At 55.7% G+C, this 26,643-nt stretch overlaps 1 protein-coding gene across 11 annotated transcripts in view; it reads right to left on the bottom strand.

Annotated features, from left to right (window-relative positions):
* The window catches only part of TNS1 (tensin 1), a 158,641-nt gene that overhangs the window by 94,651 nt on the left and 37,347 nt on the right, over nt 1-26,643 (bottom strand). For all 11 annotated transcript variants that reach the window (XM_037029103.1, XM_037029102.1, XM_037029109.1 and 8 more), the window contains exon 2: nt 12,233-12,274. The gene's annotated coding sequence lies outside the window, so the exon portion shown is untranslated. The remainder of the gene's footprint in view (nt 1-12,232; nt 12,275-26,643) is intronic.

The raw sequence follows: 26,643 nt of genomic DNA on the forward strand, positions 1-26,643 counted from the left end.
CAATGCTGTCCCATTCAGGAGCCCTGTGAGGTAGGTACCATTATTATTCTCGAGCCCAACTATACAGATCCACGCAAGTTAAACGAGTGGTCCCAGGTCATCAGCTACTAATGGGCTTTGAACTCCACCTTCATATGAAATCACAGCAGCCCAGGATGGGATGGGAGGCCTGCCAGAATCCTAACTCTGCCTCTCAAGGCCTCCCACCATTGGCCCTGCCCCCTCAGACCTCAGTTTTCATGCTCAAAGCTGCTCCATCCAGACCGACCCCGTAGACCCCCTTTCTGTTCCCCACATCCAAGCCTTTCCTTGTGGAACAGCTTCCTCTCTCTTCCTACAAGCTCCCCTCCTCCAAAAAGCCCTCCAGAACACCCCAGCAAGGGTGACTCTCTCTCCCACCTCCCAACTCCATTAAATCTTGCTGTCTGTGTTTATCTGGTCATTAGCACACGAATAATTGCATCCTAGGAATATGACTTGCTTTATTTGTGATTCTTATCCCACCTGCCTCCAAAACAGATTCAAAGCAGCATTTTTACCAATTCGGTTGCCATATCCCTCACGCCAGGGACTGTGATTAATGGAGAGCAGGCCATGAATAAACACCTGCAAACTGATCCTGCCCTTCACCCCGGTGCGTCTCTTCCCCTCCCCAGACCAAAGAGGTGCTTTCTGCTAGAGGCATCCTTAAAACTGGGTTCCTAGGACTCCCCAGAACAGGAGAGAAGCTTCCCAATCCAAGGCCACCTCCTGGCCACAGCTTTTCGGGCTGCACTTCTAACTCAGTGAAGTGGTTAAAAGGGGCCCTTGAACCATGCAGAAGGACATGGACACAACTGTCAAGGTCGTGAAACGAGCCTCTGCAGAGACGAGCATGGGCCAGGCTAAGACAGAACGTCTTAGAGTCGGAAGCGCCTGCGCCATCCCCAGCCCGGGGCCTGAAGCTGAACTGCTGGTGTCTGAAGACGGAGGAATTGACAGGATGGCCGCAGAAAGGCCCTGGCACCAGCGAGAAGCGGGCCGGGCCGGGCACAGAGGAAGACCGCCAACTGAGCTGCAGGCTGCCACACTCTTTCTGGCAATGGCCCAGATTTTACCCCTGCTGCCTAGAAGACGGGTGGCTGAAACCGAAGCTTCCTTCCAGGGGCTGAAACTCCTGAGCTGTTCAGGGTCAGGAAGAAAGGACAGGGTCCGGGAATGGGGTAGGAGGTGGGGAGGTAGGCCAATCAGCCTCTCTGGCCCCCAGGCCAGCTTCCCTAGAATGTGAGGATGGCTCCCTGGAACAGTACGGGTGACACACTCCACCCACTCCCAGTCCAGCCCTAATCCCCACCCAGCCACCTCCCAGAGCCCCCACTCCTGAGTCACAGGCCACTGAGCAGGGGGCAAATGAGCCCACTGGGAAATCCTAGCCCTCTTCTGCCCCAGGGCTCTGTAATGCTCCCGTGGAGACCTCAGCCTGGGACTGACTACTCCCTCTATGGTGCCCTGGGGGAAGAGGAACGCTTCCGGAGGGCAGACCCCAGGGGCCTTCTGTATGCACCCAGCTCTCCCAACTTCAAAGCCCTCAGTCTCCACAGTCTGCTGACCCAGGCCGCCCAGGTAGGGTGGCTCAGCAGGAGGATGAGATGGAGAAGTTGGAGATGAAGCGCCTGCCCCAGGGATTTACAGGCCCTGAAGAGCCCTCATCCTGCTCTGGGTAAAGCCTCCTAGGAGGCCTGGACTCTCCCAAAGAGCAGGGTGTGAGCCAGGGGACCTTGAACTTGAGGGTGCCTCAGAAACACCTGGAGGCTATTGACACACGGGTGCTGGGCTCTCCCCAGAGGATTGATCCAGCAGGCCTCTGGAGTTACCCAAGAACATGCATTTCTAACAGGGTTCCAAGTGTGGGGACGACACTGAGAAGTACTGGTCTAAGCTAGCAGCAGCAGCAGCAGCAGCGGACTGCTGGGCCACGTCCCAACTGTCTCAACTGCTAACCCTGTGAACTCGAACAGGCCACTCCGTCCCTGCTGCTCCTCAGCAGGACAGACTGGCTCTGTGTTGTAAGAAAAATGAGAGGAAGCACATTGAGCATTTAGAACAGGGCCTGGCACTTAGGAAGTGCTCAGCAAGCAGTCATTTATCCTCTCCACCCTACACACTCCCCAGACCCTCCCAGGGCCCACCCTGCCCCACCTTGACCCTCCTGCCTCACCCCTCCCCTGTCTGGCGCGAAGCAGACCAGGGAGTTGGAGTCAATATTAGAAACCACAGGCCTCAGCAGTGCAAGAGAAACTTCTCTCCCTGCCAACAATCATCTGAGCACCGTCCTCTTGGCCCCCACCCCCTTCCCCGTGCCAGCTGGAGATGGGCCACAGAAAGACGCTTGCCAGCCATCAAATGCCTTCATCTTACTGGTCAAGATGCTTTCTGAAGAGCTAAAAATTTCCAAAAACCCCTCCTGACCTAAACACCCAGCACTTTCCTGCAGTGTTTGCAAACACGGCCCAGCATGCACGCAGTGCTCCCCACCCCTCCCCTCCGCCCCAGTCCCCCTAGGACTGGAGTCCTGCTTCCCTGTTTCCCAGGAACTGCCAGCTCTGGGTCGGTGGAGAATGAAAAAAAGCAAGGGACTGGTAACCTGAGGGTGGGTCTCCCCTGAGGCCAAGCCTGCTCCAGGCCCTGCAGGGAGGCTGGGGTAGGCTATAGGGAAGCTCCCAGGCCATGCCAAGCTGTGGACTCCTGAGGTGGCAGCCCCAGAGTTCCAATGGCTGGCAGAGGCCCTTCAGCACACAGACACACCCACCCACCTCCACAACACACGTGCACACAAATGTATACATACACACCCTGCATCCCTGCACAGCACTCCTCAGAACAGCCCTGAGAGGGACTTCAGATAGCATCTCCTCCCTCCCTGATTCACAGATAAGGACCTTGGGGTGCAGAGACATCTGACTCACCCAGCCTCTCAGGGTGAAGCGAATGGCAGGACTGGGTTGGTACCACTGCTGAGCTCACCTTGCAGCCCCTTGGCCCCGCCCCCAGCCAGCCTGCAGGCAGGTCAGTGGGGCACCTCCCTGCAGACTCTTCCCTTCCTTTCTCCTGAGGCTCAGCTGCAGGAGAAAGCAGATAGAGCCCAGATAGGAACTGCCCCTTCTGCCCCCTTCCATTGCTCAGTCCCGGGATAAAACCTGGATCTTGAGGGCCCAGGCTTTCCGAAGTGGAGGGCAGCTGACCACAGCCGCATGACAGTGGAGGTCTTTCAGGGCACCCCTTTCCCTCAGGCAGCACAACTCAAATCTAGCTCAGGAGCAAGTGGCAGTATTGGGACCTGATGTCACTTGACAACCAAGTTTTGCTCTTCAAGGGTCCTTCTAGGAACTCAAACCCAAGAGTCTGGAACAAGGCAGGGACTGGGGAGAGGCACGAAGGGCAGAAAATTTAAGGTTTTCATTCTCAGGTTGTTCGAGGTGCATGGGCACAATTCTGAGAGCAATGCCTCCTTGACTTTTGCACCTGAAGCACCTCACTGGCCTACCTCCTCCTGGCCCCGGTCTGGAGATGCCTTTCACAACATTGACATGACAACAACAATCACTCGTCAAGTGTTAATGCAAGCCTGGACGCAGTACGCGGTTCTTTGCTTCCATGGTCACAAACCCTCACAACCAAACTCATAACCAATGTGCACAAGGTAGGCACTGACCCATTTTACAGTTGAGAAGACTGAGGGTCGCACAGCTAGCAGGTAAGAGGGCTGGTATTTAAACCCTGCTCCTTACATCTACCCCTTCACACTCCATCTCCTCTCCCTGGAGATGATTCCCATTCAGCTGCTCTTAGCCTTAAATCAACTGCCCTCCTGTTGGGAACAAGCTTTCTGAGACTTAAACATGAATTGTCTCAGGTCCTCCAGAGGAAGAGATGTCCTCAGCACATTTCCCTAGGAAGAGGAGGAAATGGGCTGCAGCAGGAGAGGCTGAGATCAGACATCAGAGAGAACTTCCCGAATGGGAGGGGTTGTGAGCCACAGGGTGGATAAGGGAAGCTGCACAACCTTTCTTCATATTTTTTTCCCCAAAACACATGCATGCCCTCTCCAAGCCTGCATGTGTCCACAGCCCCGTGCGGGCCCTAGCAGGGGCCATTCTGCAGAGGCTGGGGGTGACTGGGAGACTGCCCGGACCTTCACAGGGTAGGCCGTGTCAGTGGCCTGCAGGGAGGGTGGGCTGGGAAAAAATGTCTCTGTGGGCTGTTTCAGAGGAAGGAAAAGACAGAGGGCCATAGCGGGTAGGTGGGGGAGGTGCCCAAGCCTGGGGCTGGGGGGAGGGGCTGGTGCAGAATGCGGACTCAGCCTCCGGAGGAACATTCCGTCCAGAAATTCCTCACACCCTCCTGACTCCACCCCTCCAGCTCTCCCCACTCTTGTCCCCTGGGAGGCCTGGAATCTGGGCAGTTTTTCCGGGTAAAAGGACCCCGTGACATCACATCTACTGCCATGGCGACGAACTGTGAGGTCACTGGCAGCGCTGCATGTTCAGAGGGGAAGGGAGCTGGTGGGTAGGGCTGCAGGGGCTGGAATGTCCTCGGCCCCAGGACCCACAGCAAGTTATTCCAGGCTCCCTTGTTCTAAAAATAGAATGATAAGCAGACGAAGGGAGGGGGCTGAAAGCCAAAGAGAAGGGCAGGACAGCACCATTTACTGGGCACGCAGAGGGGGCGTGACGAGGCTGGCACATGGCACACCCCGCGCGCAGCCTGTCTGGGGGGACCACCAACAGACGATAGCAGAACAGCTAGAGCAGTGGCTACAGCAGCTGCAGACCGACCACTCTGAACCCCTTCTGGCAAATGAGGAAACCAAGTCTCTGGGGAGGCTGGGCAGCTCCATTAGGGCTCAGATCTGCACCTCAAAGCCTGGGTTCACCCCTCACATGTTTATTTCCCATCATCCTGGGAGGGGAAGCTGATGGGGGCATAAGGGCCTGGGGCTGGAGGGGTGGCACAGACCAGGGAGGGCCAGATGGGCTGGGGTGGGAGGAGAAGGGGAAGCAAGTAGCCTGAGACCCCCAAGTGTTGGGGTGAAGTTACTCCAAGGATCACATCCTCTTCCAGGCAGGCTGAGGCCACCAGAGAAAAAGAACAAGCTGGATGTGATGAAGTGAAATGTGATGCCTGATTTTCCCTGCATGCCCCCCTCCTGGGGAGGGGCCTGGGCAAGCCCACTCCTGTCCTCAGGCCCTTCTCAACTCGCCCTCAGGGACAAGCACCCAAGTCCTGGCTGAGGCTGGGCAGCTGCGGGCATTCCACCCAACTGGCTCATACATGCTCCCCAGGCCGTTCCAGCCCGGCCGGAATATTTCTTATCCCCTCCTGCCACTTTCCCCCTGGATGCTGCTCTCCTACCTGTCTGCCAGGGAACTGGGAGTCTGTGCTTCGTGGGCCCTTCCTCCAGGCCTCTCTGGTCGCCTTGCCCAGATCCTCCCCACCCCGCACTGAGCACCAGCACCAGGCTCATCAGTCTCCCCAGCCCTCCTCCTGGCAGCCCCCTCATCATTGAGCCACACCCCACAGCTGGCAGCTGACTCCCCACTCTCAAACCCTGCTGTGGGTCATTTCCCCACTCAAGGACTCATAATGGCTCTCAGTGCTTAGCTCATCAAGTTCAAGTTCCCCACTGTGACTTTTGGACTCCACCCTTAAGTGGCCCCTTCCTCCTCGGGTGGATTCCACTGCCTTCCCCTCTCTCCCCTACCTGCAGCCTCTGCTCATACTTCCTCACTGCCCACCATGCACGTCATGCTTGCTCTCACCTCTGTTTCCACACTCGGGCTATTCCCGCCAGCATCCCAGCCAGAGCCGCCAAAGTAAGACGACATTGCCTGGGCCCTCACCCCCCAGCAAGGACACTGGATTTGCTGGGGCCCCATCAGTCTTGGTAATATATACCAAGGCCCCACCCCTTCTCTGTTTCAGCCTTGCCACCTTCTACAAGGTCCTCTCTCCTTCTTCCCTCCTCTCTTTCATTTGCTCCAATTCTAAACTGGACTTGTAACAGGCCACGGACTTCCTCAACCACCAAAGCACAAACCGATCGCTTCCTTCCCTGGACGCCAAGGCCACCTCTGGTCAGAACACCCTAGCAGAGCACTAATTGTTTCCACAGCATAGTTCTCTCTCTTTCCCCTGAGCATGGTTCCCCCAGGGTCTGCCCTTCACCAGACTGGGGCATCTCCTAGTGGGGGTCATAGGGGAGGTAGTCAGCACATTTCATGGATGCCTTAACCTCCAGGAACCATACTCGTTCACAGTGCAGCCCAAGAGCAGGCCCTAAGTGGGTCCTGAGGACTTCCACCAACACCCCCCAGGGAGGGAAGCTCGAATCAGCACCCGCCTCACAGGCATCGATGAGTATGTATGTGCTCCGGGGACAGAGAACGACTTCCACGGATTGCCCCTCTGGGCCATTTTTGGTGTTAGGGAGCTTTTGCTTTTTCTTTTTTTACTTTTTTTTTTTTTTAAGTTAAAAGAGAAGAGAGAGAAACATTGATTTGTTGTTCCAATTATTTATGCATTCACTGGTTAATTCATGCATGTGTCCTGATGGAGGACTGAACCCGGGATGACGCTCTAACCAATGAAATGGGTTACCCGGCTCATTTTCCTTTAACCCAAGCCTCCTCCTCTCTATACGATCCTCCACCTACTAGGCTCTACTTTACGGAGCAAAAGAAAATAAGCCAACTTGTCCTTCGACACATTCTCACTCTCATTCTGCACCTCCCCCCCCCAATATTTTCCCTCCCTGGACTAAACCACTGTAGCAGCAGCACAAACTGGAATCCCCAACCCCCTGGCTGCTCTGGGAATCCCCTTTGGGTGGCAGTGCCCACAGCTGGCTCTCTTCTTTGAAAGTCAAGGCTCTCTCCTGGCAGTGCACCATTTTCAAGAATCTCCCAAAGATGGAGGCCCACGACCTACTCAGTGCCCTTGGACGAAATGCATTAGGGCCTGGAGTTCAAACCAACTAAAGCGATCACTGGCCGCTCTCGGGGATGGAGAGCAAGAAGGCAGTGCCAGCCTGAGAGGCCCCACGCCCTTCCCGGTACCGGGTAACTCACGGCCTTTCGTCTCCCACAAGGCAGCAAGGTGCCCTCTCGCCCACTTCTGACCCGGGGGCTTCTTGATCGCGTCATTTGAAAATTTAGGGCCACTACCCATTAGTATACCTATCATAGAAAAAATACATAAAATAAAGAGTTTTCATGAGGATGTGGAGAAATTAGAACCTTTATACACTGTTGCTGGGACTATAATGGTATATAGGCCCTGTGAGAAACAGCATGGTGGTCCCCCCCACCAAAAAAAACCAGAATGACCATATATCCAGAATTTCCCCTTGTGGGTATGCACAAGAACTGAAAGTAGAGACTCGAAGAGCTGTTTACACACTCATGTTCTCCACAGCTTTACCCACAGCAGCTAAAAGGTGGAAATAACCCAAGTGCCCACTGACAGATGAAGGGATGAGCAAAGGGCGGTGTGCACGCACAGGGGGACAGAACAGCCTTAAAACAGAGGGATCCCGACCCACGCCACAACACAGGGATGGATGCCGAGGACATCGCGCCAAGCGAAATAAGCCAGTCACGAGGGAACAAATATCGTGCGATTTCACCTCCTATGAGCTGCCGGGAGTCAGAATGGTGGTTGCCCGGGGGAGGGGAAGAGGCAGTCACAGTTCAAAAGGCACACTCGAAAATGATGAAGATGGTAAATGTTATGGGTATTTTACTCCAATAAAAATATAATTAGTATTTACTTTAACTCTCAGGGCCTCGGTTTCCTCATGTTTGAAGGAGGATCTGACTAGACAGCATCCAAGGGCTTCTCACTTTGGTGACTCCATGCCTGATCCATGCCCACCTGCCTTCTAGAAGGCCTGGCTCTGGCAGCAAAGGGCCCCGAGGCTGCAGCTTGAAAATGGGGCCTGGCACCAAGTAGGCATCCAAGAAATGTTTGCTGGTAGAATGGATGGCAAACGAATGGGTAGACAGATCCTCCCCTAAATCCAAGACCCACTGGCAAACAGAAGCGAGGCCGGAGAGCTTGTGGCTGGTGCCATTTAGAGGAAGAAATCCGGAAGTCCCCCCAATCGTCAGGTATTGACGTCAGCACAGGCACCAGGGCCCCTGGGGAGAAAGCGGAACCAGGAATCCCAAACCCCACTCAGACCCAGTCACCCAGCCTTTCCGAGCCCCTGTGCTGCTCTGCTCAGCCCGCTCCCCCCCACCCCCCCACCCCCGGTGACCGGGAAGGCTCGCCCCTGCCCAGGCTTCCATACGAGTCACCACAGGTTCCCACGGCCCCAGGGTCAGGGGAAGGGCTTGGAAGACCACAGCTGCTGTACAAGTGAGAGTGCCATTTGTCATTATTGGTGGCTATGAGGGTGGACTCTGAGGTGCCAGACAGCTGAGTTGAAATCCCAGGCCCCCCCCCAGACGTCTCTGTGGTCACAGGCCTCAGGTCCGCCTCTGTGACGCTGGATAATCACAGCACCCCCCTCACTGCACTGTGGTGAGGAATACACAAATTCATTTTTGTAAAACTTTCTGAACACAGGTGGGCAAATAGAAAGTTCCATATGAGGGTTACCTTTCCCTTATTGCTCTGATTCCTACTGTAAGTGAAACCGACCTGGCATTCCCATTCCCCGTTGCCCTCCTCTTCCTACAGACACCCACCCTGACCTCCGACTCACAAGGACATTTCAAGCACCCTCCATGGGGCCAGTCCAGCTCCGCCCATCCAGGTCCCCTGGGCACCAGGCTGCATGTGCAGAAGGGCTCAACACCCAGCCAACCTCAGTGGCCACTCCATTTGGCTATATCCCCTGGGGAAGTTCCTTTGGATTCTTGTTTTTCAGAAGTTGAGAAAAGCTGCTTCAGCTCTTTCCAAGGATCAGGAGTGTCCGTGGCAAACAGGGCCTCACCCCTCTCCATCCTGCCCCCGCCTGGGGACCCCACAGGAGGGAGATGACCCTAGGAACCCTACTCAAGGCCTTAGGCAACATCTGTTGAGTAAGAGACGAGAACACTGGTTGAAGATTAAGCCACTCTGCCCTGGCTGGCCTGCCATAGGCTGGAAAATGTGTGTGGCTGGCAGGGGCCAGAGGCTGGGCCAAAATTCTGTGCCCAGGGATGATGGTCCTGATCCTGGGGGTGGGGGCATTAGGATTTAAGCAAGATAGGTGAGCTGGGGACCTAGAGAAAACATGACAGATAGACAGACAGTGTGCCGCAAGAGGGAGGGGGCTGGGAGGGCTGAACCCAGCCCTGCAGAGGCTGAAGGGCAGGCAGAGAATGGAAAAGGAAGGAAGAATACAGCCCGCCCTTTCCTCCCTCTTGTGAACCTGCTCGGAGAGCTTGCCTCGCCTGCTGTGAGGAAACAGGTGCTGAGTGCTCTCAGGGGGGAGCCAAACTTTCTCCCATTTCCCCCGGGGCCACTCTTCCACTCCCTGGGGACAGCACTGAGCTCCCAGATGGAAGCAAGCCCCCCAGCAGAGCCTCACCGCCCATTGGCTGTCTCATTTATTGAACACCTAATCTGCACCGGGCATCCAGCTGAATGCCTGTCTTTCAGTCACTCAATAAACATGTGTTGAGTACCTAATTATGTGCCAGACAGTGAAGATACAGCAATGAACATAACAAATAAAAATCCCTTGTCATGTAATTTACATGCTGCTGGGGTGGGGGGGGGACAGTGCTTCTTAAACAAGGTAAGTAAATAAGACTCATAGCTTGTCAGATGGTGATGCATGCTTGGGGTCAGGGAAAAGAAAGCAGGGAAGGGAGAGAGGGTTGTGGAGAAGGAAAGTGCTGACATTGAGTAAGACCTGGGGGAAGGAAAGCCCTGAACACACCTGCAGGAAAAGCATTCCAGGCAGAGGGAATAGCATGTTGCAAAAGCCCTGAGGTAGCAAGCTGCCTGGTTTGTTCAAAGACCGGCAAGAAGGGAGAGGTGGCTGAGAAGGAGGGAGAGAGCTTCTTGAAGGAGATGGGGTCAGAGAGAAAATCTGTCTTGTAGGGCTGTGCAAGCCAATGGAACAGCCTGGGGCTTTTTTTCCAGGTGCAGTGGGCAGCCACTGGAGGGTTCTGAATGCACATTAGTCAAACGGGTCCATTTGCTCCTTTTATCTCTTAGCCTATTGCTAACTCCCAACCTTCAGTGGGGAAACTGAGGTCCAGAGAGCTTAAGCAGTGTGTTCAAGGTCACATTCCTAGGACCAGGGAACTGGGACCCAGAGGGAGGTAGTCAAACTCCCCTGCTCTTGACCTTTGTTGTGGGGGTAGTTCCAATTCACCTCTGGGAGCACAACCTGGCACCACAGCCACTCCACCACCAGGTGGCTGACCCAGCCTCTGTTAACATCAGGGCCTCCAACACAGTGAGGCACATCTCAGGGATGAGAAGACTCCAGGCAGGAGTCAGGCAGGAGCCCCTCCTGGGACTAACTGCAGCTCTGCCTGCTGGAATGCCAACCCAGTCCCCCCATCCCAACCCCTGACCCCTCCTCACATAAACAAACCTCATGAGACTCCCAGCAGCCAGGCATCTGGCTTCTGCCAGGAGATCCCTAAACCCCAGACCCCCCCTCCTCCAACCCCCCACCATCCTAGACCAGCCAAGGACATTCTGTCCTCGGTGGCAAAGTGGCAGTGGGGCTGGAGTGATGAGACATCCGCTCACCCCACCTGACCCTCCCGCCGGCCCTCCATGGTGTCCCTCTGAAATCCCAGAGAGACCTCTCACTGGCAGCTTGGAGCTGAGTCTGCACTCCAGCCTCATCCCTGCAGTGCCCACACCCCCTGCCCCTGCTGCTGTCAGAAGACCTTCAACCGGGCAGGGCGCAAAGAACACCCCCCATCTGGAGCGGCACAGCCAGCAGAGCTGAGGCCCACAGGGCCTGGGCCCAGTGAGACCAGGGAGGAGGGGCCCCGCTAAGAGGGAAACAGTCCGCAGGGCCTGGGCCCTCGCACACACAGTGGTGGCGCCACTCCGGGTCCAGGGGGCGTCTGACGGTCACAAGCCCTTTTCACATACTTTTACTTCATTCCATTAATGACCCTAAATGGAGGGAATTCTCATCAGCACAGAGAAGACTTTTGAGCATCTAGTTCAACCCACCCTTTGACAGAAAGGGAAACTGATGCCCAGAAAGAAGGCAAGGCAGGGCCATTGTCACACAGCAAATGGGTGCTGGAGAGAAGGAGACTAGGTGGCCAGACTGAGATTCCAGTATCCAGACTATGCAGGTCACTGCACAGGTGTGCGGACACTTGCAACTGCCTGGGCCCCATGACACCCTTGCCCCACCCCCAGGTCCCCACCCACATCAGTGTCATCATTGGCCCTTCCACATCAGTGGACCGAATTGTGATCACAGGGGCCTTCCATGCCACACCCCCACACACAGGTGCGTACATGTGTGCCCGCACCTGCAGGCATGCAGACCAGAGCCCCTCCCCTCCAGCCGCCAGGGCCCTGCCACCCTCCAGCAGAGGGTGAGGAACAGGAGGGACCTCTGAAGTGTAGGCAGGCAGTGACGGGGCAGGAGGCAACGCTCCCAACATTCCAAACCAGCCCAGCTGGGATCAGTCTGAAGCAGGCTGCTCTCTGTAGCCCACAACTCACAGGGGCCGTGCCCCGATCCTTGCTTTTCTGGAAGCCCAAGCCCTCCTTCCAGAAGGAGGAGTGGAGGACGTGGAGAGGGAGCAGAAACAGAGCCAGCCCAAAAGCTTGGAGTTGGAACAGGCAACCTGAATGAGAACAATCGCCCTGGTAGGTGAACTCTGCAGGTATGCCACCCATCTCCCCGCCTCCGACCGAAGGGCACCTGACCCAGAACCGGGTGGTGGAGGAGATGCCATCCCCTGGTCCTGCAAGCACCAGGACAACAGGCACCTGGCCAGGCCCAGAGACAGGCAAGATGCCCTTTTATGGGTTTTTCCAAGGGCTCTCCAGATTGAAATAGGAGGCCCTGCATCCCATCAGAAGGGACTTCATGACTCATTTCCTCCCAGTCCAGCTTCGGCTTCAGAACAAGGCCCCCTCCTTCCCCTGACTTAATTACCCAGCACCCTTGGGGGCTACCAGCATGCCTGGGTCTGAAGTAAGCTGCAGCTGGGAGCAGAGTGAAGAGGGGAGGGGGGGCTGGCAGGATAGGGAACCGACTGTCACTCACCACCAATTCATGGTTGGATGGAGGAATGCAGGGGGCAGCCACCTGTGGGAGGAACAGAGAAAAGCAAGGTTAGCATCTTTCATCCCCACAGAAAACCAGGGCCTCCTGCGATCATTCCACAGCCGCCACCTCCACGCCAGACACCCCTTCCCTCCACTCACACACACTGACACTCCAGTGCTCCAGTTCACTGGAAGACTAGGTGGCGACATGGAAAAATGCTCAGGCAACATTGCTTGGAGGGAGGGGGCAGCAGAAGGCACAAGTGAAATGTATATCCCAAGTTTTAAATTCTGGAAAGAACAGGCAGACGCTAACAGACTGAAGGTCAACCTTCAGAATTTTCATAACGGGTTATGTGGTAACAAAAATGGGATTTTTTCCTTTGCTCTAGTTTTCTCAATTTTCTGCAATACGGGAAGATTTGTTTTTAAAAAATTTTAAAAACGTGTTTAAGGCCTCTAGAAAAGGAAGCGTCACCTCCTTCATTCTCCTCAATGACAAGGCATCACACCCAAAGGTCAGAGCTGCAGACAGCTGGCAGTTTCCCAAGCATGTGGGAAACAGGTTGGTGAGGGGCCCCTGCCAGCTCTTCCAAAGAAAGCTGCGGCATCACTAATAAATGTGGAAGGCCTTGGGAGCCAAAAGCACCCTGTATGGGTGAGCTATTATTTTATCATCATCCTCATCTTCTTCTCTGATGGGGGGGTGGCAACTGGGGCCTCCAGACAGAGGGAGGGGGGAGGAGGGAGGGCTGGATTGCTCCCTACCCTAAGATAACATCCCTCAGCCGGGCCAGGCAGCCAACCCTCTACCCTGACAATTAGCAGCAGCCTTTATCAGAGACTCAATGTGTTCCTTTTTTCTAGCTGGGACACGTTTTTCTTGGAGCTCATGCCTCGGTCTTGGCTCCAATTCCTGACCCGAGCACCAGGCAGGGGGCCCACAGAGGGAACAAAGGGGGAGGCTCTCCCTGGGGCAAGAGGTGTCTGTCACAAGCTGTGGATGGCCAAAGGGGAGGTGGCTGTCTCCTCGGAAAGTGGGCAATGCCCCGCCCCAGCTACCACCCCAGCGGGGTAGTGATGGTAACAGCCCATGGCCTCGGGGGGGGGGGGGGGGCTGGCTATTCACAGGGGCTACCCTTAACCAGGCCCTCCCTCCACCTAACCCTGTTCTGTCATCGGACCAGCCTAAGGGATCCCCTGGCTTGACACACCAGCCCAGAAGGGGACAACACCCACAAGACAGTGTGCCCTGAACTCTGGAAGGCCGGAGAGGCTGGGAAGTAGCGTCTGGTCCCTGACTCACGCTACAGTCATGCTGCAGATCCGCTGGCCACCCACCCGTTCTCCAGCACAGAGTCCGTCGCCCTATACGCAACAGCACGCCAGGGCTGGGGTGGTGGCTGGAGCAGGGTGTTGCCCACTCTCCGAGGAGACAGCCACCTCAGAGAGTGGGAGAATCACATGCGAAGCCAAAAAAAAGGGAAGAGCTAACATGAATATGTACTCATATGATAGGCATTATTATCAGTGCCATACCCTTGTTAACTCACCCAATCCTTCCAACAACCCACCACGGTAGCTACTGTTAAACATCTGATTGAGGTGCAGGGAGCAGAGAGAAGTTAAACAACTTGCCCAAGGTCACACAGCTGATCAGTGGCTTGGGTGAGGTGGAGGGTGCCTGGAGAACACAGCAGGAGAAAGGGAAGGCCCCAGGGGTGGCTGTGGCCTGCCTGCCTTGCCCCCCAGACAAGATCTCAGCCGGGGGAACCCTGCCCTCTCTGCCAGGTGCTTTCAGGACAGGGGTCCCGCATCTGGCCGTGGCCTCCTCCTCTCTCCTCTCCCCACACAGCCCCGAACCCCACTCCGGAGCTTGTAGGCTTCACCAGATAACACCAGGCCCCCAGTGTCCCCTCTCCCCAGTCCTGCTGTCACCCACAGACAGTGCTCAACTCCCATTCATTCTTTTGTTACACGAGGTAGCTCTCCACTCTCCATTGGGGCTGGGGCTGGGGAAGCGAAGGCGTCACAAATGCATTTTGAGGCAGCAGCAGAATGGATAGGCGTCCTCAGAGACAAGTGGAAGGGACTCTCTCCCAGCTCCACTCTAAGGTGGTAGAAAGAAGGGACCCCAGAGACAGAGACAGCCCCTAAGGCACAGTCTGCCCCTGAGGACTTGGATGTGAGGAGCAGCAGCAGACCCCGGGGCAGAGGGCCTGGTGCCTGGGTACCCCCAGCAGCCCCCTCCACCCCTGCCCACAGCTGTGCATTCCAGCCAGCCTGCCAGCCAGCCCACTAACTTTGTTGTGTGTTTCCATGTTTCTTCTCTCTCTCCCTCTCTCTCCCTCTCTCTCTCTCTTTTTAAGCAAAGAAATGTTTCCTTAAAAGGCTCTCTCCTTCCCTCCGGCACCCTGGCCCCTAGCCACCCTCTCAGGAACCTGGAATGTGCCAGGGAGAGCCAGGGCCCCCTGCCACTCTGTGGCCTGTGCCCTATGGCTCCACACCCCTGGTGTCAGCAGGGACCACTCTCACTGCCCCATGGGGACCCAAGCAAGAATCCTCCGTCTGCAAAGGGGGCAGACTCAAGGATGTCTGTCTGCAGGAACTTGGGCACTAGCCCCACCATCCATGCCTGTCCCTGAGGCTGGCCACACAGGACACAGGGCCCAGGCCTAGGGGGTCAGCCCCAGGGGAGGCTCCTCCATGGCGGACCTCCAGTGTCCCACCTCCACACGAGGGGCTGAGCAAGCCCGCTGCTCAGTCCTTCAACTCTGAAAAATCTAAGTAGCAACAGAAATAGCAGCACAGCCAATACTCCCACCACACTTGCAGTAGGCCAGGCACTGTTCTTCACACTCTGCCTAAATTAACTCTCCAATTTTCACAACAACCCTGAGCACCCCATTTCACAGACGAGGAGACTGAGGCACAGGGAAGTTAATAAGCTGACCGACAGAGCAGCCAGGATGCACACCCAGTAGCCTGGCTCCAGACAGGCCCATGCTCCTGCCCACTCTGTCCTCTCTGACCTCTCAGAGGGCTCTCCTGTGACCACTCATTTCCACAGAGCCACTCACAGCGACAGCAGGGACAGAAAGCGTGCGGAGTGCCGCCACCATGTGACCGTTACTATCCTGCGCCCTTTCCTTGGACTCAGTGGACCCTAATAAAAAAGGTATGGAGAAGGCACTGCTACCATCCCCATTTCCCAGGTGAAGGACCTAAGGACAGAAGGGGTAACGATGTGCCCAAGGCCAGGGCTGCCAGCGGTCTCCCGCAGAGCCTGTGAGGCAGACAGCTGGGGGTACAGCCACGAGGCGAGTGTTTCCAGGCCCAGACCAGGGCGATGCCTGGCATTCGTCAGTCCCCACCAGTATTTTCTGAACTTCTCAAGCCCCTGGGCACAACGCCAGCAACAGGGCACATCCCTGGGGCCCCACCTCCCCACCCCAGGATGTGAGGGTCTAAAGCGCCGGACGGCAGCCAGCCCAAGCGGGAGCTTCCTGCGTGACCTGGCCCCTCTCTGTTCTCCACTGTCATTCGGTACCCACCTCCTCATCCAGGGCCCAAAGCCACATGTAAGGGTGGGCTCCTCTCAGTCCTAGCTCTGTTCTCCCTCAGGGCCTCTGCACATGCTGTTCTCTCTGCCTGAGATGCTCTCGGCCCAGCTGTGAGCATAGATGGGTCCTTCCCATTCTTCTGGCTTGGACTGAGACATCACCACCCCAGTGAGACCCTCCCCGACTCCATTAAGTTACACGCGCATGTGCACACGTGCACACCTGTATCTCTGCCTTCACAGACCTCACTACAGTTTGTAATTACAGATGTTTTTGTTTCCTCGTCTACAATCTGTTTTCCCCTCCAGAAAACAAGTGTCACAAGACAGGGAACACACATTATTCATCACACTAGTCCCAGCCCATAGTAGGTGCACACTAAGTATCTGTTAAAAGATGAGAGAGCCTCAAGGCCTGAGAAAGGCAGGCATGTGTAATCGCCAGTAGTAAAATCCACTGCCATTTGCTAAGCACATACTATGCACTGGGCAGGAGACTAATCCTGCCATAGGCCTGATCTCTCTGAGGCCCTCCAATCCTGGAGAGTCAGTCATTCTCCTCCAATCACACAGATGAAGAAAAGGAGGCTCAAAGGTCACGACAGTTGCCCCTGGCCAATCAGCTGCAAGAGGCGGGGCACAGGTGAAATCTTGCTCTAAGGTCTCCATACGTTGCTCTTTGCAGGGTAAGCGCAGGCACCACCAAGCACTGCCCCCACCACCTCACTCCTGTGCAAGTGGCAGGCCTGGTCTCCCCCTGGGTGACATTGCCACCCTCAGGTCTCAAGAAACCCCCAACTCCTAATCTTGCCCAGCCTTCCAGAGGGGCTCCCCACACCCCCACCCCCTGGCCCCTGAAGCTAGACAGGACAGCCTTGCCCCCACACCAAACTAGAACACCTTGTCTCTGAAACGAGCATTTCATATAACCCTGAGCTGAAAAATTCTTTTCCCCGCTAGCTTTTGCTGGTCCTGTGTATGTGTGTGTGTGTGTGTGTGTGTGTGTGGTGTGAAACGTACATAACATGAATTTGACCATTTTCACCATTTATAAGTCTACAGTTCAGTGGCATTCAGAACATTCACAATGCTGTACAACCCTGGTCATTGCCGATCTCCAGAACTTCTTCATCATCTCCAACACAAGCCCATTTAACACAAGCCCCCTATTCTCCTCCCTGCTCCTCAGCCCCTAGAACCTCTAATCTTTCTGTCTCTAAGGATTTGCTTATTCTGGGTACCTCATATAAGAGGAAGCATACAATAGTCACCTTTTTGTTTCTGGCTTATTTTACTTAATGTTAAGGGATGAATTATGTGCCCCCCCCAAAAAAACCTCACATGTTGAAGCCCTAACCCCCAGGACCTCAGAATATGACTGTGTTTCAAGACAGGGCCTTTAAAGGGGTGATTAAGCCAACAGAGAAGTCCTGGCTGAAGGAGAAGTGTGGTAGTTCTGACATTTTTCATGCTCACTACGTGCCAGCACTGGGCACATCATCCTTCACCCTCCACAGCCCCCCTGAGGTAGGCTCCCATTCATCTCCTCGCCTTACAGGAGCTCAGGCAGTCCCCTCAACACCCTTCAGGACCTGAGACATCACAGCTACCAAGTGACAGTGCCAGGGCTGCCGCTCAGGTGTCTGCATGACTCTGCTTCTCCCAGCGTGCCACCCACCCCCACGGCCAGGCCAGGCACACACCTCGGCAGGGGTGCTGTGGCAGGGGGGCTGGCGCTGTGAGAACACAGAGAGCGCTCAGGGGGCCTGTGCAGGCTCCACGGAGGAGGGGGCACCTGAGGCGGGCCTCCAGGACGCATCGCTTTCATGGGTTTACCATACGTGTCACCCACTCGCCTCATGAGCCCTGTGAGAGCAGGGAGCCCATCGGTCATTCTCATCAAGAAGCCCCAGCCAGCGCCTTGCTCAGAGCCTGGTACTGAGCAGGGCTGTAGAAAAGGTTGGAAAGGCAGAGATGGGGAAAGGGCATTTCCAGATCCGGCCTGCATTGCCGGACGACTGAGGGGAGAGCCACCCCTGTCTGCAAACAGTCCAGCACCACCAAGTGCACATTGTGAGTCCACGGGCCTCCCTCACATGAACAAGGCGTGGAGGTGGGAAGGCTGCACATGTGAAGAAGCCCATTTGGCTGGGACACGGAGTGGAGTAGGGGAAGGAAGAGAGGGCATTGAAGGGCATATTCAAAGAGATGAAGAAAGAAGGCTGACAGCAAACTCTCTTTCCAGGCCGAACCGTGGGCAACTTTGAATGCCCAGCAACAAAGTTAAGACTCTTAGCTGCTGGCACAGGGGAACCATGCAAATGCCAGAGTGGGAGGGGGGTGTGGGGAGAGAAAGGTAGGTGCTTCAGGCAAGCAGATGTGCTGGAACACTAATGACGAGAGGGGAAGGAGAAAGTGGGGAGCAGGAGGCCCGGAGCCCAGAGACAAGGGGCCATGAGGCACCCTAGAACCTGGAGGCCTTCATCCCCACCCCAGTGAAACACACATTTGGGTAGGTCCCCACCTCCAACCTCTACTTTCCCCCCTCACCCAGGGTGAGGGTGGGTGATCCCTGACTTTGCTTCCTGCCTTGCACAGTCCTATCCTTGGCTTTGCATGCTCACCCTCTGGGCCATACTCAGGGAACCTGTAACCAGGACATAGTCATCTTCTGAGCCCTGGTCACTGAGGCTACAACAGAGTGGTCAAGAATAATGCAAGACAGTGATTGCAGAGGGATCCAGCCTGCATTTCCTGATGGCTGAGGAAAGAGCCACCCACATTACGAGTCCCATGGGCTCTACGAGGAAGACTCCAGCAGCCCCTGTGAGCTAGGCCAGGGGAGGGTGGGAGGCCCAGCCAAAGAAACAGGGGTTGGCTTGGGAACCAGGTAAGAGGAGAGTGTGCACCCCTTCAGGACCTCAGGGTGCTCAACAGTCAGGCAGCTACAAAGGGCCCTCGGCCTTGGGGAGGTAGAGAGGCAAGGCCAAGGCCAGGGGCCCTAGGGGTAGAGGCCCAGCCTGGCTCCAAGACACTGCTCTCCCTGGCCGAGCATCTGGCCCTGGGCAGAGGGTCCTGGCGAGGAGGTGGCCACTGCACTGGCTCCACTTCCTCCCCAGAACTGCGCCCTCCCTTCCAGGCAGCCTGTCCTCACCAGAGCTCGCTCCCAGCCTGCCTGGCTGTTTCCTTCCCTTATATAGAGTTCTGTGCGGGATCAGGAAAGGAAGTGCATCAAGTTCCTGGAGGCAAGAAGGGGCCTGTTCCCAGGGACACCTCGAGCTGAGCAGGGAGGGAGAAAGGCATGTCCCAGCCCAAAGTCCCCTCCAGAGAATAATCCAGGGGTCTGAGAGAGGCCAGGTAATAGTCACAAGACAAAGGTGGAGCTTGTAGGGCCACTGGGAAGCACCAGCATGAGTGAGAAGGCACAGCTGGGCCCAGGTTTTGACTCTTGTCCACATCCTGGAGCCAGAGCCCTGCCCCCACACCATGCCTCCTCTTGGGCACCTCAGCTTAGCCACTGACAACCACCTTGCTCCCCCAGCTCTGGCGTCCCAAGGTTGTTAAGCCAGAAACCAGAATGTCCACCTTGACTCCCCCGCCCCACTCTGCCCCCCCACCAAGCCTGGACAATTCCTCTGCCGAAATGTCTCTCCAGCCACCCAAAACCCCAGCCCCCTTAATCACAGAGATCACTGCAACAGCCTTCTATGACACGTCACCTCACCCTCAGTCAGTCCCGCCCCTCTCATCGAGTCTGCGCTCAGCACCAGGGAACTATTTCTAAAATGCACATCCAGTCAGGTCACTCTCTGCCTAAGCCCTTCAGTGGCTCCCAGCATCTCGGGATGAAGTCCAGATGCCTTAATATGGTCCTCACAGCCCTGCGGGACGTGGCCGTGGCTCTCCTTCCCGTTCCATCCCTCATCTCTGTGTCTCAAGGCCCTCGCTCCAGCCAGAGAAAACGAGTGTCAAGTTCGATTTGATTCCACAGTGTACACTCTGAGGCAGGGGCTATCAGCACATTTCCCAGATAAGGAAATGAGGCTCCAGGAGGCCACGTGCTTGGCCCAAGGTCACACAACCAGTGAGTAACGGAGCAGAGCTCCACTCTGGTGGCACCCATAGCCTCAGCTCTGCCCCGGGCCACCCCAGCTGGCCCCGCCTGGGGCCACAGGAAGAGTCTCAGGGAGGGTATGTCCTTTGAGGTGGGTGGGCAGGGGAGATGTCAGGATAGGGAAACAGAGAGGAGGACAGTCAGCTGGGCCCAGGACACACTCAGCAAAATAGAGAAAGCGGGTCAGAGAGGCAAGTCAAGGCCACACTGTGCACGGCCTGGAGGGCCAGGCTGAGACAAATGTCCAGGGCTTTGGAAGAGCCCGATGTCAGCAGGGCCAGTGAGAGAGGACCTGGGCGAGGAGCAGGGCAGGAGGCCAGGTGGCTCGCCTGGAACAGGCAGCTGCCTCCCAAGTGAGACATGGAAAGGCTGCAGCTGGGGCAAGGAGCAGAGGCAAGAGGTACTGAGAGAGCAACCGGGGAGGAAAGAAGATGGGGGAGAAGCTAGGCGGCACTGCAGGGGCCCAGCCTGGAGGACTCGGAGGAGCAGGGCCTCTGTCACACAGGCGAAGCACAGGACAGGCGGCCTGATGCATCGGCTCCAGGGCTGCCTTCTCCAAGATCCCAAGAGCAGGAGAAACCTCAGCCCTTCTTCCCGCCTGGAGAGGGGACACTGGTTCTGAGGCAGCAGGTTGAGGGACATGGCCTTCAGCACAGGCAACACAGCTTCTAGGAAGTTCCTGAAAGGATCTGGTCAAGGAAGAGCTGTGGTCTGTGGTCAAGGTTCTCGTGGAATAGCGGGCAGGGAGAGGTGACCAGCATGGAAGAGACACTGAGCCTTCCTGCAACAACACGTTGTGGGGGGCCCTTGGTGCCCGGTTCCCAGCCAGGGAGACAAATGGGTAAGAACGGCCTGGCCCGGGAGAGGCACTTGTGGCCCAGTGGAGGAGGCAGGCTTGGAAACAGAATTACAAAGGAGCCCAGTAAGTGCTGCGCTGGGAGTATGAGGAGGGCTATTATTTCACTGGGGTCCAAGTCCATCTGTTTTTCCAGAAATTACACCCAGAGGGAGATTGCTCACCCCACCCAGCCCCCTCGCTCCCTACTGAGGGTTTCTGTCTCTAGACGAGAACCTTAGGGACAAAAGTCATTGACCCTAAGCTGTGCTATGACAGAAAGGCAGGAAGGATGCATGGGAAAAAAAATCTAAGCACCAGGGGGAAACCCAAGAAGGCAAAGGGCTCAGGAGCTGCCGAAGAGGGAGTGGTGGGTGAAGGACAGGAAGGGCGGAGCCAGGCCCCGGACAGAGAATCCCAAGGCTGGGGGCCACACTCAACCCCACAGGGACATCAAAGGGTCCCCTTGCCTTCTTAAAGTGGACCGGAGTCTGCTCGCTGGCCAGGACAATAACAGCCTCCAGGCCTCTCCCTCACTCACATGCTAGTGCCTTGCAAACTGCAGGTGTTCAAGGCCCTGCTTCCGAATCTCAAAGACGCCACTGCTTGTCTGGGGCGCCATCGACTGGCTAACAGCTTTTGAGAAATAAAAAATGCTGCCCGAAAGGTACTCTTCAATGTTAAGATGCACTCCAATTTCAGAAACATTAAAATGTAAAAAAAGAGACAGCTGGGATTTGAAGCGCCACCTTAAATTTTTGTTAGTCCGCAAGCTCCCTAAGCTGCGGGGTGGCGGGCGGGGCAGTGTGCGTGCACCCAACACTGCCTGTGCTCCTGACCATCAGGAAGTCCTTCCCAAAGTCTACCTGCCTCCTTTTTTTTTTTTTAACAATTTAAGGTTGGCCAAAGGAAAGAGCAGGGTGAAAAGCAAACCCAACCCCATCTGACCCAGGAAAAAAAATCCCCTATCCTTGAGGCCTATCTGGAGCCTTTATGTCCCCCAAACCCCTAAAGGCCATTTTGCCTCGTCACCTAAGCCCAGACCTCTCTGAATCTAGCCCAGCATCTGGAAGCAGGTTCAGTTCAAAAAGATCCTAACCCCTCCTGTTTGTGGGTCCTCATTTCCAGATTTCTAAACTCAGACAGGCCATGAGTTCTCAAGCAAAAGGTGAGAGACGTAATAGAAAAAGCCCCGGACTGGGAGTCAGGCATGGGCTCAAACACCACTTGGCTGCAGACCAGCTATTCGGACCGTATGGAAGCCCCTGAACCTCAGATTCCTCCTCACCTACCCAAGGGGCCTAAAGAGACCAACTTGGCAGAGGGGTTGGAGGACTAAATAAAGTTAGTTAAAATGACACAAATCCAAATGCACTACACACTACACACTTAGTAAATGTTAGTTCCCTTCTGTTCGGGCCAGATGGTACCACTGCCCTTCTCAGTGCCTGGGCACCCTCGTTTACAGGGCAGTGAACTGCATGGTACACACTCGGCATCAGTTTCCGCTCTAAGCGTTTCACGTGTCCTGAGTCATCTAGCCCTCACTCCAGTCCTGTGAAGGGGTTCTGTTCTTATGCCCACTTTACAGAAGGAAAAATTGGGAACAATAACAGAAGGAGAAGAGTCCATTATTTTCCCAACTATACTGTAAGAACTTGGAACAGTATAACTCAAACCAAAAGATTCCCACAAAAAAAAAAATCGCACCTCTTTTTTGAGCACCTGACGTGGCCTATGCTTCACTACCTGAAAATTCACTCGTGTAGAAAACTCCTGGGCCCCAGATGGGAGTGACAGGAGGAGTGAGTGTGGTCGTTCTGCACAATTAGTGCAAGTCAAGGGCTGGTGCTCTGGAACCCCATCTGCTCTGGGAGACTGCACCAAGAGCCCGGGAAGCAGGAGGTCCCCAGGGTTTGGCAGCCCAGCCCTGTGTTGCTCCTTTAAATCCATCTGTGGCCCAGTCGCAGGAAGCCCCCGCTCTCTCCCAATTAGCAGGCAGCAGAGACTTGAAGCGAAGCCAGCACTGAAGGCCAGCGGAGGCCTGGCTGTCACAGGCATTGTTCGTCTCCTTTTGACGCATATCCACCCCCATGCAATGTTTCCTTGTTCCCCAGGAGGACCTCCGAGAGGCATGCATCTGAAACCCAGTCTGGAGGGAAGCGGGGTGGCGGGTGGGGCAGCGGAAGACCTGGCTCTATCTGGCTCTGAAACACACAGGCAGATATTAAATGGACAGGACAGAAAGCTTACATCAGATAGAAGCACACTGACCCAGAGACACTGGCAGGGTGCACGCACATGGCTCTGATGCCCCACGGCACACACAGAGTGCGCAGCAACAGGACCACTGCCAGGTCCAGATGCAAAGTCACCGCCTGGCGCTCCCGGCCCCGCCCCAGGCACAGCCGCACAGACGAGAACACAGCGGCACCACCAACACACCCACTGGCGGGGCAGTCTGTGTGGCCCGGAGCACAGTGGGTTTCAGGAAGCCCTAGGGGGAAGTGACAAAGTGACCCACAAGGGCACGCTGGGGGAGGGCACAGCGTGAACCAGCAGAGGTGGGGGATCTGAGTCTGGAAGCACACCCAGATTGCCCGCAGAGGCCTGTCCACCCACTGCAGCTGGGCAAGGGACAAATTCCCTTTGGATTCACTGAAGCCACCTGAGCCCCACGCATCCTTCTGCAAGAGCAGGTCGGGGTAAAGCACATTCATGGAAGCTGGGTGGCAGGTGGCAGACACTGGTGGCAAGTGTACAAACCACGGGGCAGACCTGATGATAGTGGCTAAACATCCTGAAAATTATGGAAGGCAGGGATACGGCAGGAACTTTGGGGGTGGAGGTGGGCAGGAAGGGGCAAAACAGAGCTTAGAGCTGTGGAACAACCCTATTATTTTAATACCTACTATGTACTATGTACTTCAGACACGGTATCACATGTAATCCTTTCAACAGCATGTACAACAGGCAGTATTCCCTTGTTCCATATGAGGCCACTGAAACTCTGAGAAAAAGTAAGTTGCACAAGGTCACACAGCAATGAGTGGTTGGGCGGCAACTCAAACCCAGGATGGACAGGCCGTAAAATCTAGACTCCCACAGAGAGGCCAAGTCACCTGGGAGCTCAAAACACAACATACAGCTTCTGTGGGACCTGGTGGGTGTGGAGACATAGACGGTGGGAGGAACTGGTTGGGAGAGGCCCTCTGTGGGGGAAGGGGGCATGGGCTTGGGCCCGGGACCCCCGGCTCCTAAGGAAGGCAAGGACAGGGGAACTTAGGCTGCTGTGACTCAGTGGCTGGGCCTCCGAGGAGCATTTCCGGAGCCCCAGACAGCTCTGCACAGTCTAGGAGCCACCTGCCCAGCAGAGACACTGAGCCATTACTCACAACTGTTACTCACTCTTCTCTGTACCACACACCCCAGCACATCACTTACTCCTACTCTCTTCCCTGAGAGTGGCTAAGGGGAAGCCAGCAGATCTGCCTGGTTCCCTCCCTGGCTCCACTAGCTCCAATCCTTCCAGCTCAACTGGAGCAGAGACCCAGAGACTTACTGGGACAAAGACCCAGAGGTTCTGGCCAGCTCAACCCTAACAGCTGTTACCCCAAACTCTGTTCCAGGAAGTGGGCTGGCAGGGTGAAGGGATAGTTACTGTGCAACCTCAGGGCTGGATGGGACCTCCCAGCATCTCAGCTGTCTTCCCAGCAGATGCTAAAGGCCCCCAAGGGCCCCCGCCTCCATGCTGGATGGCTCTCCCAATGGCCAGCCCCAAGAGCAGGCGCCTCTCTGTTCAGAAATATCAGTGGACTTGCAGAAATTCAGCAGTGGTTAGAAAGAGAGGACTCTCCTAACTCATCTTACCAATGAGGAAACTAAAATCCAGATACGGGAAATGATTTGTTCAAGGTCATGCAGGGCCAGAGTGGGACTAGAAACAAGCCTCCTGACGCCCCTGCCACCAGGCTCTCTACTGTACTGCCTGGCCCCTTCCTCCTGCCTGACCCAGGACAGGCCCCTGAAGTCTACCCTCACACCCTCCTGTTGCAAAGCAGCCATTAGTCCTGCAGTATTAGAAACAGGAGATTTAATGTCAAGATGGAAAGGGAGGGAAGCAGTTGCAGCCAGACAGAGGTTAGTGCAGAGCTATCACTTTCTGACAATGAAGGGGCATCAGGAACAGTCTGCTCAGGAGGCCAGGAGATGAACCACAGGGCTTCTGGAGGCCCTGAAGCTGAAAGGCCAAGCCCTCTGGCAAGAAGAGATGATGAGAGGGATTCCTAGGGTCCCAGCTGGGGACTTGGGAGAGTCCTGGCCTCCTCTCTGCTCACCTCTCTTCACCACCAACCTCCCCACCCCCAGCTGGCCCCTGCTCTCCCAGGGCTCCAGCCTGGAATCCAGGCCTGGCCACTGCCTCTGCTCCCACGCTCAGCTCAGCAGGCCAGAGTACAGGCCGCTGTCTGTGTGCAGGAGGCAGCTCAGAAGGGACCTCCAAGAGGAGCCTCATCATCTACCTCTTGCACTTCCCCACCCTCTTGGGCAGCTGCACTCTCCCCCTGTACCAACAATGGTAAGAACAGTAACAGTAATAATAACCAAGGGTCACATAGCATGCCTTTCGTGCAGGACTTGGTTCTACTGGTTCCCCACCTTTTACCAATGAGTTCACTGGGCACAGGCAGGTTAGGTAAGTTGTCTGCAGTCCCACAGCCTGGGAGAGATGGGGTCAGGATTCAAACCCAGACATGTGGCTGCAGGGTCTGTGATCTTGACCCCCATGCCACCACCCTGCCTCTTGATAGGACCTTGATCCAGAAAGTTAAAGCTCCTGAAATCCCCACTCCCTCATCCACGCAGTCACTGAGTGCCTGCAACAGGCCAGGCACCTGGAGTTTGCGACACTCGACACTCCTCTTGTCTCTGGACAGGCAGCCCCATGCAGAGATCTAGCCACTTACAGGCAGGCTGGGCACCCACCACCTCTGAGCAAGCAGGGTCGCAAACCCTGGCTACGGGACACTCGTGTTCCTTCATTCACTTAACAGATAGTGAATGAATGTGCCTACTATGTGCCAAGGGGTGAAGGACGCCCCCAAAGGGGCCTTTGGGTTTTACAGAAATAGAGCTGCCCGTGCGCTGCCCTCACCCCCACCTGCTGCAGCCTGTCCATCCTGTGTCATGTGGGAAGAAGCCTTCCCAAGGAGAGCTCTCTCCTGGCCTGCGAGATCTCCCAGGCAGGAGATTTCGACGCTTCCTCAGGCTCTTAACGCCAGAGAGGATTCCCCTCCCCCAGGGGCTGAGACATTCAAACAGGGGACTCTAGGGACCTGGGCTTATGGCCTGCCCCCAGGTCTCTCTAGAGAGCCATAGAGCCTTCCCAACTGCCCAAACAATCTCCCTAAGTAACAAGTTTACCAAGTTTCTCCTATGTGAAAGCTCTCTACTGGGTCCGGGAAATTCCACACAGCCAGACCCCAAGCTACCCCTCCAGGCTCTCTCCAAAGCTACCCTTTCCACACACACTACTTCCTGTGCCAGGCACTGAGCAAACATTTCACAAACAGGGTCGCATTTCATACCTTTCATTGCCCTGTGAGGCGGAATATTAACCCCATTGTACAGATCAGACACTAAGGCTCAGTCCAAGATCATACAGTTGGCAAGCCTAGGAAACTGGGGAAACCCACGCCTGTCTGACTGTAAGGCAGGGCCGAAGCCATTGTTTTACCCAAACTGGTGTGCATCCCACTGTGCATTTGTGTGTGCCTTCCCCAGTGCCTGAAGAGGTCATTATCCCTCTTCCTTCCTGCAGAACTCCTTCTTAACCTTCAAAACCCATCTCACATGGCACCTCCTCTCTGAAGCTTTCTTCACTCCACCAGTTCGTATGCA

Source organism: Sturnira hondurensis, unplaced genomic scaffold (assembly GCF_014824575.4).
Source record: "Sturnira hondurensis isolate 20B ecotype Veracruz unplaced genomic scaffold, ASM1482457v3 Scaffold0020237, whole genome shotgun sequence".
In the NCBI taxonomy this organism is placed as follows: Eukaryota; Metazoa; Chordata; class Mammalia; order Chiroptera; family Phyllostomidae; genus Sturnira; species Sturnira hondurensis.